This window comes from Chrysochloris asiatica, unplaced genomic scaffold (genome assembly GCF_000296735.1).
Source record: "Chrysochloris asiatica unplaced genomic scaffold, ChrAsi1.0 scaffold00020, whole genome shotgun sequence".
In the NCBI taxonomy this organism is placed as follows: domain Eukaryota; kingdom Metazoa; phylum Chordata; class Mammalia; order Afrosoricida; family Chrysochloridae; genus Chrysochloris; species Chrysochloris asiatica.
Genome location: NW_006408538.1, coordinates 290,294 through 300,736, shown reverse-complemented (window position 1 = coordinate 300,736; position 10,443 = coordinate 290,294). Strand labels below are relative to the sequence as shown.

General features: G+C 44.9%; 1 protein-coding gene across 1 annotated transcript in view; it reads left to right on the top strand.

Annotated features, from left to right (window-relative positions):
• The first annotated feature begins 1,012 nt into the window (after positions 1–1,012).
• SLC16A9 (solute carrier family 16, member 9) overlaps positions 1,013–10,443 on the top strand; it is a 79,003-nt gene continuing 69,572 nt past the window's right edge. The window contains exon 1 of the mRNA XM_006835794.1: positions 1,013–1,424. The gene's annotated coding sequence lies outside the window, so the exon portion shown is untranslated. The remainder of the gene's footprint in view (positions 1,425–10,443) is intronic.

Below are 10,443 nucleotides of genomic sequence, written 5' to 3'. Positions count from 1 at the left end.
ACTCTATCTTACAAGATTGCTATGATTTGGAATTGACTTCAAGGCAGTGGGTTTTTAATTTAATCTTTACACAAGAAGATTGCCAGGTCTTTTTTCCACAAAGGTGTGTGGGTTTCAACTACCTACCGTTCAGTTAGCAGTTTAGTGCTTAACCTTTGCGCCATTGGAGCTCCTACAATTTTCAAATTACTGATTTCCCTTTGCAATGACAATCAACTAGTATAAGGTAATGTTGCCACGTCTCAGAAAAATGTACAGGCTCAGGGGCACAAAATGTACATATTATTTGAGGGTGTTCACCCCAAGCGGTGAGCTACAGATACAAATAGACAGTCTCCAGCCCGGCTGCAGTAATCCTTTCTGGAGATACAGCATGCATCCATCTTTGCCACCCTTGCCACACCTGTCAGCTAAAGACAGGATTGCCTGGGAAGTGCAGTTCACCTGTCGGCCACACTAAACATCTTTAGCTGCAGCTTCTCTCTCTTAGCACGCAGCGTGCACTGCCCGGGCGCCTTCCTTTCCCGTCCCGTGGAGCTGACACAAAGGACAGCCCTTGGTATCCTCCCTTCCCACTGCCCAGGAGGACCGACTCCACAAAGTTCTGGTGCCCGCTTCTCCGGGATCGTTACCAGCTAGGCATACAGCTCCTGCCAGGAGGGCGCCTGGGTTTGCGGTGGACCGAAGAGTCAGGGAGACAGGGGGACTCGCACACACATCTCTAGTCCCGGGTTCCCCTTAACCAGGCACTGTCCTTGACGGGTTTGGGGTGGACAAGCTGTAGGTGGCTAGGACGCAGTGGGGCTGGAAAACGCGCGTGTGTGCGCGCCCCTAGTCGCCTGGCCACTTGTGCCCAGCTCTCCTGCGGCCTTGGTGGTTCCAGGCTGGGCAGGAGCCGGTGCTGGGGCAGTGCCCTCTCTCCGCCTAGTTCGGCCAGGCCTGGCCCGGCCCTGAGCCGCGCGAGTAAGCGCAGCGCCCCTACCGCCCGCTTTTTCGCCTCCATCTCCTCCGCCTCCTCCTTCCCCCAGCCACCCGCGCAGTCACAACCGGTTCAGACTGGCCAGGGTGCCCCGCAAAGAAGAGAGAGAGCGGAAAAAAAGAGAACGGGAATAACTTCCCAGGGAGGCGGAGAAGAAAGCGAAGGTGGAGCCCTGAGGAGGGGGCCGGTTCCCTCCCTCAATGTGCCCGCCGCTGCCGCCGCTGGGCTCCGCGGGGGCAGAGGGCGGCGGCTCCGAGGGCAGAGCGTAACGGGACCGATTGCCCAATACTCCGGCAGGAGCTGGGGTTCAGGATAAATACCGCCCGGCGGGCCCGGAGCTGCAGGGGAGACGGCGGCCGCGGTCCCCACCGCACCACTCTCCCCGCCCGCCCGGGGCACTGTGCCCAGTGCTGCGCCCCGGAGCCCCGCCTAGGCCGGCACCCAGGTAAAGAGTTGGCGCCTGCCGAGAGGGTCCCACAGGTCAGCGGCGAGAAGGAACTCCTCGGTTCTGGGCAACAGAGGGAGGAGGCGGTGTCGGAGACTGCGACGCTGTCACTAGCGGCAGAGCAGCCTGGAACCGGTTTCTTGTTGGGGTGTGTGCGGGGAAGCGGGGTGAGAGAGTTCGCTTTGCGCCAGCGCGCACCTTTCAACATCTTCTTCTTAATAGGTGCTACCCCACAGTGGGAAAAATTTCCCAGGAATCCGAGGCCGTCATTTTTCATGGGTTTGGAAGGAAAGGAAAGGAGGTCCTGGGGAAAGACTGTGTTCCTGGATGGGGCTCTGGGCGGAGAGTTATCCTAAGACTCCCAAGATAGATTCTGAGGCTGTTGGTGCCAAAGAGGGAGGAGGTGGTGCGACCTACATGTGTTGCCTTGTCCTGGAGGACCCGGAGGACCCCGAGGCCTCCCGTTGCCCTGACCTGGAAGGGTGCAAGCAGATGTCCACGAGAGGGCCAGAGTCGGGTGGGGGCGCTCCGGGTGCTGCTGGATTGCAAGGAAAGCAAATCTTGCACCGCAGCGCCAGGTTCAGTACCACCGGATCAGTCCCGAGGGAGTGCAGGTGGCCTTCCCGATGGCCACCTGGGTCACTGAAGCACCTAGTGGGAACCTGAGAGAACTTGATGCGTAACACCCTTAAGTTTGACTAGCCGTGGTAACCTACTCTGTCTTCAGCAGCCCCCAGAAGTTTTGGAGAAACCTGATGATAATCATTTGCAAAATGATCATCATAAACAAATCTGTGCTTTACCCAGTTCTCGGGATATCAAGTCCATCTATCCAGTACAAACTATGGGAAATTTAGGCAAAATTTTAACTAACTATAGCAAGCTATTTGATATAAAACATGTAAAACCAACTTCCTGGGCCCCAATTAATTTGAGTAGGATTTTCAGGTGTTCACTTCTGTCAACTTGGTATCTCTTTGACAGCTTCTTTGATATAGGATCTCCTCACCATTAAGAACTTTTCTTGGCTGGTAAAGGCAGAGGAATGAAGTTAGGAAAGTTCTGAATTGATTACAATCTCTTGAATACTATGTAAATATAGATGACAAGGATTATCTATATATATCTTTGCCAGCAGCTACTCTGAAACCCTATACAGGGTCACTATGAGTCAGAACCGACTCTACAGACTTAATAACAACATATCCTTGCCAGAAACTTTTTGTTGTTCTTTAGGTTATACATTAGGAAAGAAAGTAGTTTTGCCTGAAATTTTGCAACAACTAATATTTTTAGCACCACTAACTCCTGGTATGGAGCCCTGGTGTGGCACTGTGGGTTAATGCGCCAGACTGCAAAGCCGTTCAAACTGCAAAGACAGTGGTTCAAGCTCACCAGCTGCTCCTCGGAAACCCTATACAGGGTCGCTATGGGTCGGAACCAACTTGACGGCACTTAACAACAACAACAACCCCTGGTATGGAGCTGCAAGTTAATGCGCTGGGCTGCAAAGTCAGTTTGAACCGCAAGGGTTGCTGTTCAAGCTCATCAGTTGCTTCTGTACAGGGTCGCTATGACTCGACAACAGTTAACAACAACAACAGCAACCCCTTAAGGGGAGTCCTGGTGTGGCGAAGTCGGCAGTTCAAACTCACTAGCTGCTCCTCAGAAACCCTATACAGGATCACTATGAGTCTCAACCAACTTGATGGCACTTAAAAATAACAACTCCTTAAGGGGAGTCCTGGTGTGGGACTGTTGGATAAGCACTGGACTGCTACCTCTTAGGTAAGTGGTTCAAATGCACCAGCCATTCCTTTTTGTTGGGAATGCAGGGTCTCTGAGTTAGAATTGACCCCATGTTTTTGGTTTTGGAGCCCCGTAAGAACTTCCTTTGGGGTTTCTTCTCTTTCGTGTGCAGATGAGAGTCAGGTAGCAAGGTTTCTTGGTTCACTTTAAGATAAGGAACGGGCAAAAGATGTTGCTGTTAAGTGGTGTCAAGTCAGTTCCACCTCATAGCGACCCTATAGTGGGTTTCTGGAGAGCAGCTGGTGGGTTTGAACCGTCAGTCTTTTACTTAGTAGTTCAGTGCTTATCCTACAGCACCACACGAGGACTCCAGGGTAAAAGACATGGGGAGATAAATCAGGAGAAGGAGAAATTTTGCCCCATTGCTGACTTTGAATCTGAAAATGTGGTGGTGATGTTGTGGCTTCGTTGGTGCTTGAATCTTGATCTGGATGAGTCAGGTGGTATTGGGGATGGATCTGATTTCAAAACTTGAGCTAGATAATGGTAATGAGACAGATGGGGTCAGATTTTCAAACTTTCTGCAATCCCTGTGACCCTCAGAGTCTTATGTTTGTATTCTTTTTCTCAAGAGACGTATCTGTTGAACTTAATTCATAGAACGCCACTGTGTATACAAGACCTATGCGAAGGTACAAAACAAACAGTACCTGGCTTGTATAACTTGAACTTTCCAAGAACGTATTAGTTAGTTACTTCAACTTTAACGAAAGATTGCAAATGATCTATTTTAAGCTAGTTGAGTTTTTCCTTGGGAGGTTCTTTATAGACATCAAATTATGATGAATGTGATTTTGAGTTAAATTGAATTCAAAATAATTTGAATTTAATTTTAGCTTAAAATTAAATTCAATTGAAGGAACACATAGTTTCTGTTTTGAAAGAGTGGCATCAGTCGTGTACAAGTGAAGGAGAGGTTGGTTCATTAAAGATTTGTTGTTGTTGTTGTTGTTATGTGCCGTGGAGTCGGTTCTGACTCATAGTGACCCTGTACAGGGTTTCTGAGGCTGTAAATCTTTACGGGAGCAGAAAGCCTCATCTTTCTCCTGCAGAACCGCTGGTAGACTAAGAAGTGAGAAAAGTTTTTATAGTGGGTTTTGCATTTTGTTGTTGTTGCTAAGTGCTGTTGAGTCCGTTCTGACTCATGGTCACTCTGTATAGGGCTTCTGAGGGGTGGCTCGTGATCTTGAACCACCAACCTTGAAGTTCAAAGCAACTTTGCAGTCTAGTGTTTTATCCTGCAGCGCCACAGGAAGAGGAATTCCTGGGTGGAATGGAAGCATCCTGCAAACAAGGCAGCAGCAAACCACTGTGCTGTGGAAGTTCTGTTTCCATACCCCATGCAGGTTTTCACGTGTCCTGACTTTTTAATTCTGAAAATGGTACACCAAATATAGTCGTTTGTACACAACCTACTGTTGTTGTTGTTGTTAAGTGCCATCTAGTCGATTCTGACACATAGCGATCGTATGTAGGGTTTCTGAGGAGCAACTGGTAAGCTTGAACCACCGACCTTGTAGTTCAAATGACTTTGCAGTGTGACGCATTAACCCACAGCGCCACACCAGGACTACTGTAGTGTATATTAATAGAGTGGACCATATGTAATCATGTACAAATTGCACAAAATCTGTGCTAAACAAAAGAACAGCTCAGTATAGAGGGTATAATGGTAAATTTCTTCACCAAAACATGCCTCTTTGTGCCAAGCTTTGCAGGATTGGGATTGTGTGAGAAATAAATTGAAGCAAGAGGCTGGCAGTACAGGAGCATAGCAGAGTGGAGACAAGGGAGCGGATTATAACAACTTGTGTCTAAGTATCTTGCCTGGCCCTCGTATCTCATTTTATTTCTATTTAACTTTGTTAAATCTTTTACATTTGTCCATTTTTTTTCTCAGACTCTGAATGGTTTACAAGCCCTGCTATGTTCTTCTCTGAGTCTGTGAGCAGGAGTTAGAAATAGGTAATGTTGTAGGATTGGTCAGTAAGGGATCTTGATAGTAGGCCGTTGGGCGTGGGGGAGGGGTGAAAATAGCTCAGGTGAAACTCTAAATCAGGTGTAAGAAATTCCCGGCCTGTGAAATCATGTGGTCTGGCCCTGTCAAAGCAACCACAGTTTCAGCCATTGTTGTTGTTGTTGTTGTTAAGTATCGTTGAGTCAGGCCTGACTCATAGCGACCCTGTATAGGGTTTCCGGGGAGTGGCTGGTGAGTTTGAACAGCAACCTTGCGATTCAAACCGACCTATGGTCCAGTGCCATCACATCAGGGGTGAGTTAACTGACCAAATATAGCAAGCTAATTTTTAAGTTAATAATTTTGTATGGTCCGCAACTGGTATTATACATTTTGGCATTGTGTCAGGGAGACATTATGGGATGAAAGGAACTGGATAGAATATGCCCCATCCTAAGAGGGCTAAAGTTAGTCTGTTTTAGTCAGGTGTTTTGTAAGATTTAGAGCCCAGTATTGCTGGGCTCTAAATCTTAAAAAATTTAGAAATTCTCTGATATTTTAAGAGAATCCCGAACTCCCTATTTTTAAATCTTGCCATCTTAAAACATTGGTTGTTGTTAATGCCTTCAAGTCGGTTCCGACTCACAGCGACCCTGTATAGGGTTCGAACCCCAGACCTTGTGGTTCAAACTGACCTTGCAGTCTAGTGCTTATCCTACAGTACCACACCAGGACACCAAAAGATTGGTAACTCATTCAAAATTGCTAAAAAACACTGGGCAGGCCAAGCAAAACACATCTTGTAGAGGCCAGATTTGGCCTGTGTCTGCTAATTAGTGACTAGATAGTTTCCAAGTTCCTTTCAACTTCATGTTTCCATGGCCCTTGACTCAAAGCTTTTTATTGCTAATCCATTTGTTCCTCCTTTGCTAGAACATACTGCAATGATCCCTATACCTAAATTGTAATAGCTTTGGAGGAGCTCTTCAGCAAGTGCTGGACTACGACACATCTATAAGACCTTTAAGGTCAGAGAATTGCCTTTTGTGATGGTGTTGCTGCTGATATAATTCAGGTAGTGCAGTAGTTCATTATTTTGGTTAATTTGTCCTTTCAGGGATCATTATTATTCTCCATAGAGTCGGTTCCAACTCAGAACGACCCTCTGTAGAATGAAATGCTGCCCTGTCCTATGCCTCCTCAGAATTTGTTTGTTTAATTCCAGGATCAAGAGTTATTTCTTTAAATCTTTTCTTTCTTGCTTTTCCTTCCCACCCCAAGGTGAGATAATAAAGAGTTGGGAAATCAGTTCTGATTTCTACCTGTGATTACAGCCTTGAATCTCTGAGGATGTCCTTGAATTTCAACTAGGTTAGTAAGTAATGAGTTGAATTTAGCTAACACAACAATTTAGATTAAAACCAAAAGCATGTATTATGGTTCCAAAATCTATAAATGAAAACAAAAGTAATAAATTTGCATATGATTCTAATTCTCTTCAATATCTCTGGATCCTAGGAATACTATGCAATGAAATTTATAATACACAGTTGGGTTTGTAAAATTGGATTTCTTGAATTTGACTGGGTAGGGTCTACTCTTTGCTCTATGTTCATATGTTGTTTTTGTTGTTGTTATGTGCTGTGGAGTCGGTTATGACTCATAGTGACCCTATACAGGGTTTTCAAGGCTGTAAATCTTTAAGGGAGCAGAAAGCCTCATCTTTCTCCCACAGAACAGCTGGTAGTTTTGAACTGCTGACCATGAGGTTTGCAGTATGATTCATAACCATTACGCTACCAGAGCTCCTTATGCTGTCCTGAAAACAAATGAACCTAATGTACAAGTTCAGGACAGATATTGACAATAGGAAGGAAACATTTGAGTAAATACAACAAGGGTGACATATTCAGAGACATGACCTACCTCCTTGTGACTGAGCTAACATGAAAGGGCAAATGCAGGGTTCTGAATCATGGTTCTAGACCATGGTGTATCCTTGTACTGCTCTCAGAAATGAATCCTCCTTCCCTAGCACTTTAAAAAATGTGTTAACTGTCATTGGATGCTTACCATTTAAAACCAAATCTGAAAGAGTCAGACAGTTATCTGATCATTAAAGATATATTATGTGATATTATGGAGTCCTGGTATGGCACTGTAGGATAAACACTGGACTGCTAACCCACCAGGTGCTCCTCAGAGAGAGAGACCAGTCTGTACAGGGTCATTATGAGTCAGAACCAACTTGATGACACTTAACAACAACATGTGATATTATGACCTGTTGCACTGGGCAAATCTGCTGCACAACATCTCTTCAAAGCATTGAAGAGAAAAGCTATCACTTTGAGAGCTAATGTGAGCCGAACCAAGTCAGGATGTTTTCAATCATCTCATATGCATGTGAAAGCTGGACAATGAATAAGGGCGACCAAAGAAGAATTGATTGATGCATTTGAATTTTGGTGTTGGTGAAGAATATTTCAAGTACCAGGGACTGCCAGAAGAACAGATAAATCTGTCTTGGAAAAAGTACAGGCAGAATGCCTGTTAAAACCTAGGATGGCAGGACTTCATCTCACACGCTTTGAACACATTCTCAGGAGAGATTAGTTCCTGGAAGAGGACATCATGCTTGGTAAAGGAAATGGTTAGCAGAAAGAGGAAGATCCCCCCACCCCCAATGAAGTGGATTGACACCATGGCTGCAGTAATGGGCTCCGGCATAGCACCTGTGAGGAGGACGCAGGACCAGGATAGTGCTTCGTTCTGTTGTGCATAGGGACATTATGAATCGGAGCTGACTCGATGGTACCTAACAACACCACCATGTGATGTTGTTATAAAGGTAAACGATTTTGTTTTTTTTTTTAAATCCCAATTCTTTATTTTTATCCATGTATTTGGCCTGGTGGCACAGTGAAAAAAGCATTTGACGCTTGACTGCAAGGATGGTAGTTCAAACCCACCAGCTCTGCTCAGCAGGAACAGGATGAAAGAGTCTGCCCCCATAAAGATTTACAGTCTCAGAAACCCTAAGGAAGAATTTGACTCTGACCTACAGGGTTGCTGCATCAGTGGGTTAATAGCAGTGGGTTTGGTCTGTCATTACCTTTTCAAATGAATTTATGGAAGTAGGCTCCAGGTCCAAAAGATAGGGACCACATCTCTTTTGCTCCACGTTGCTTGCTAACTACAGTCAATTCAATTGTGTTGAATGAAAGATACTTTGTTGAATACTTAACCAGGGGTTTGGGTAGGTAGATTTCTATTCATTTATTTCATAAAACTTTACTCTTTGCCAGGTGTAACTCTTTGTGCTATGGATATGACAATGGCATAGGATTGTGGATTGTTGTTGTTAAATGCTGCCAAGTTGTTTCTGAGTAATAGTATATGGTTTCCAAGGAGTGGCTGGTGAGTTTGAACTGCCGACCTTGTGGTTCAAACTGACCTTGCGGTCTAATGTTAATCCTTCAGTGCCACACCAGGACTCCAGACTTGTGGGTTAGATGCTTCCAAATACTTCAAAAAATTTGCAATACCTGATGATAAATGTTGGAGTCCTGGTATGGCACTGTGGGTTAATGTGCCAGACTGCAAAGCCGTTTGAACTGCAAGGTAGGTGGTTCAAGCTCACTAACTGCTGTCGGAGACTCTATACAGTGTCGCTATGAGTCGGAAACGACTCGACGGCACTTCACAACACAACAACAATGATAAATGTTATAATGGCAGGGTTATCCAAAACAGTTTCAGACTTTTGAGGAAGAATAAATAATCCATGGAGAGTTCTTAGGAGGGGGTATCTGGGTCACATCTTGAAGGAAGAGCAAGCATTTGCCAGGTAGGCAAGTTGGGGAAAGGCATCATAGCCACTTCTAGTTCTAGTGGGGACTGAAATGACAAAGTCATGGAGAAGGAAAAGAGCCCATTTTACATTCTGCATTGTGGGTAATGATTTGGAGAGCACAAATTCATGGGAAGTGCTACAGAGACATGGATGGAGGTTGGCTCAGATCATTCATAGTAAACCTTCAGACGAGAACCAAAAGAATCAGGTATTTGTAAGATGTATTTAAAGATCTAGATATCATATCTGATGGCATATGAACATAGTATCTGGATTTATAAAACTGTTTTTTTTTTTCATTTTTAATAAGTTTTGGAATGATATTCCTGTTTCATTGATGGGAGACGGTAAGCTCCATGAGGGCAGGGAAGATCCTCTTTGAGAACCCAGTGTACTTATAATTATTACTTAAACAAAAGAATACAGTTTGTCAAGGGGTGAGCTGTGGGTGGTGAGGACCCACTGAAAGATTTGAAAGATGGGAAGAAGAACGTGAGGTGATCAAGTGTGTGGTTTAGAACGATGGCTTTGGCAACAGTTTGGAAGATGAACTTAAGGAGGTAAGTCTGCACACAGTAGGGCCCACTGGAGTGGCTGTCATAGTCTAGTAGAGAGCCCAGAGTGGGAGAATAGTCATAGAGCTGTTCATCTGCAGGACATGGGAGACTAGACAAGGAGGTGTGGATACATGATGAAAAGGAGGCTTTCTGCTTAGGAAAATGAGAGTAGTGTAATGTTCATTTTCCAAATGAAATCCAGTAGGAGGAATTATGGGTGTATCGAGTTTGATGGACCTTGAATCTATTCAGTTGGGATTTGTGTAAGTGAACATTTTTTTGTCATTTGGGTGAAAGCTCACTTAGCAAATTCCCTTCCCACTTGACAATTTATACACATTGGGTTTTGTGACGTCAGTTGCAAGGTAATAGCACTCTTCCCGCTTCTTTCCGAGGTTCACCATTTCCTCTCACCCGTCTTTCCTGCCCTTTCCTGCCTTCTGAACTTGATTTTTGAGCAATTGCTGCCTTTTTGGTCTCGTCTGATTGATTGTTCTGAGAAGCACTTTATTCCTGGGTGTTATCACTTTATAAGGTTGTCTATTGTTTGACTGAAAGGTTATCTCTGGGAGTGGGTTCAGTTCCAGGTTTGAAGAGAGTCTAAACATCTTGGAGGTTCCATCAGTCTATCAGACCAGTAAGTCTGGTCTTACTTGGGATTTTGAATTTTGTTCTACGTTTTTCTCCTACTGTGTTATGTCTAGGACCTTTTATTATGGTGCTGATCAGAGTGGTTGGTAGTGGTACCCAGGCACTATTTAGTTCAGCTCTCAGGCTAATGAAGGTTGCAGTTCATGTGGTCCATTTGTCCTTTGGACTGTTTCCTTGAGTCTTTGATTT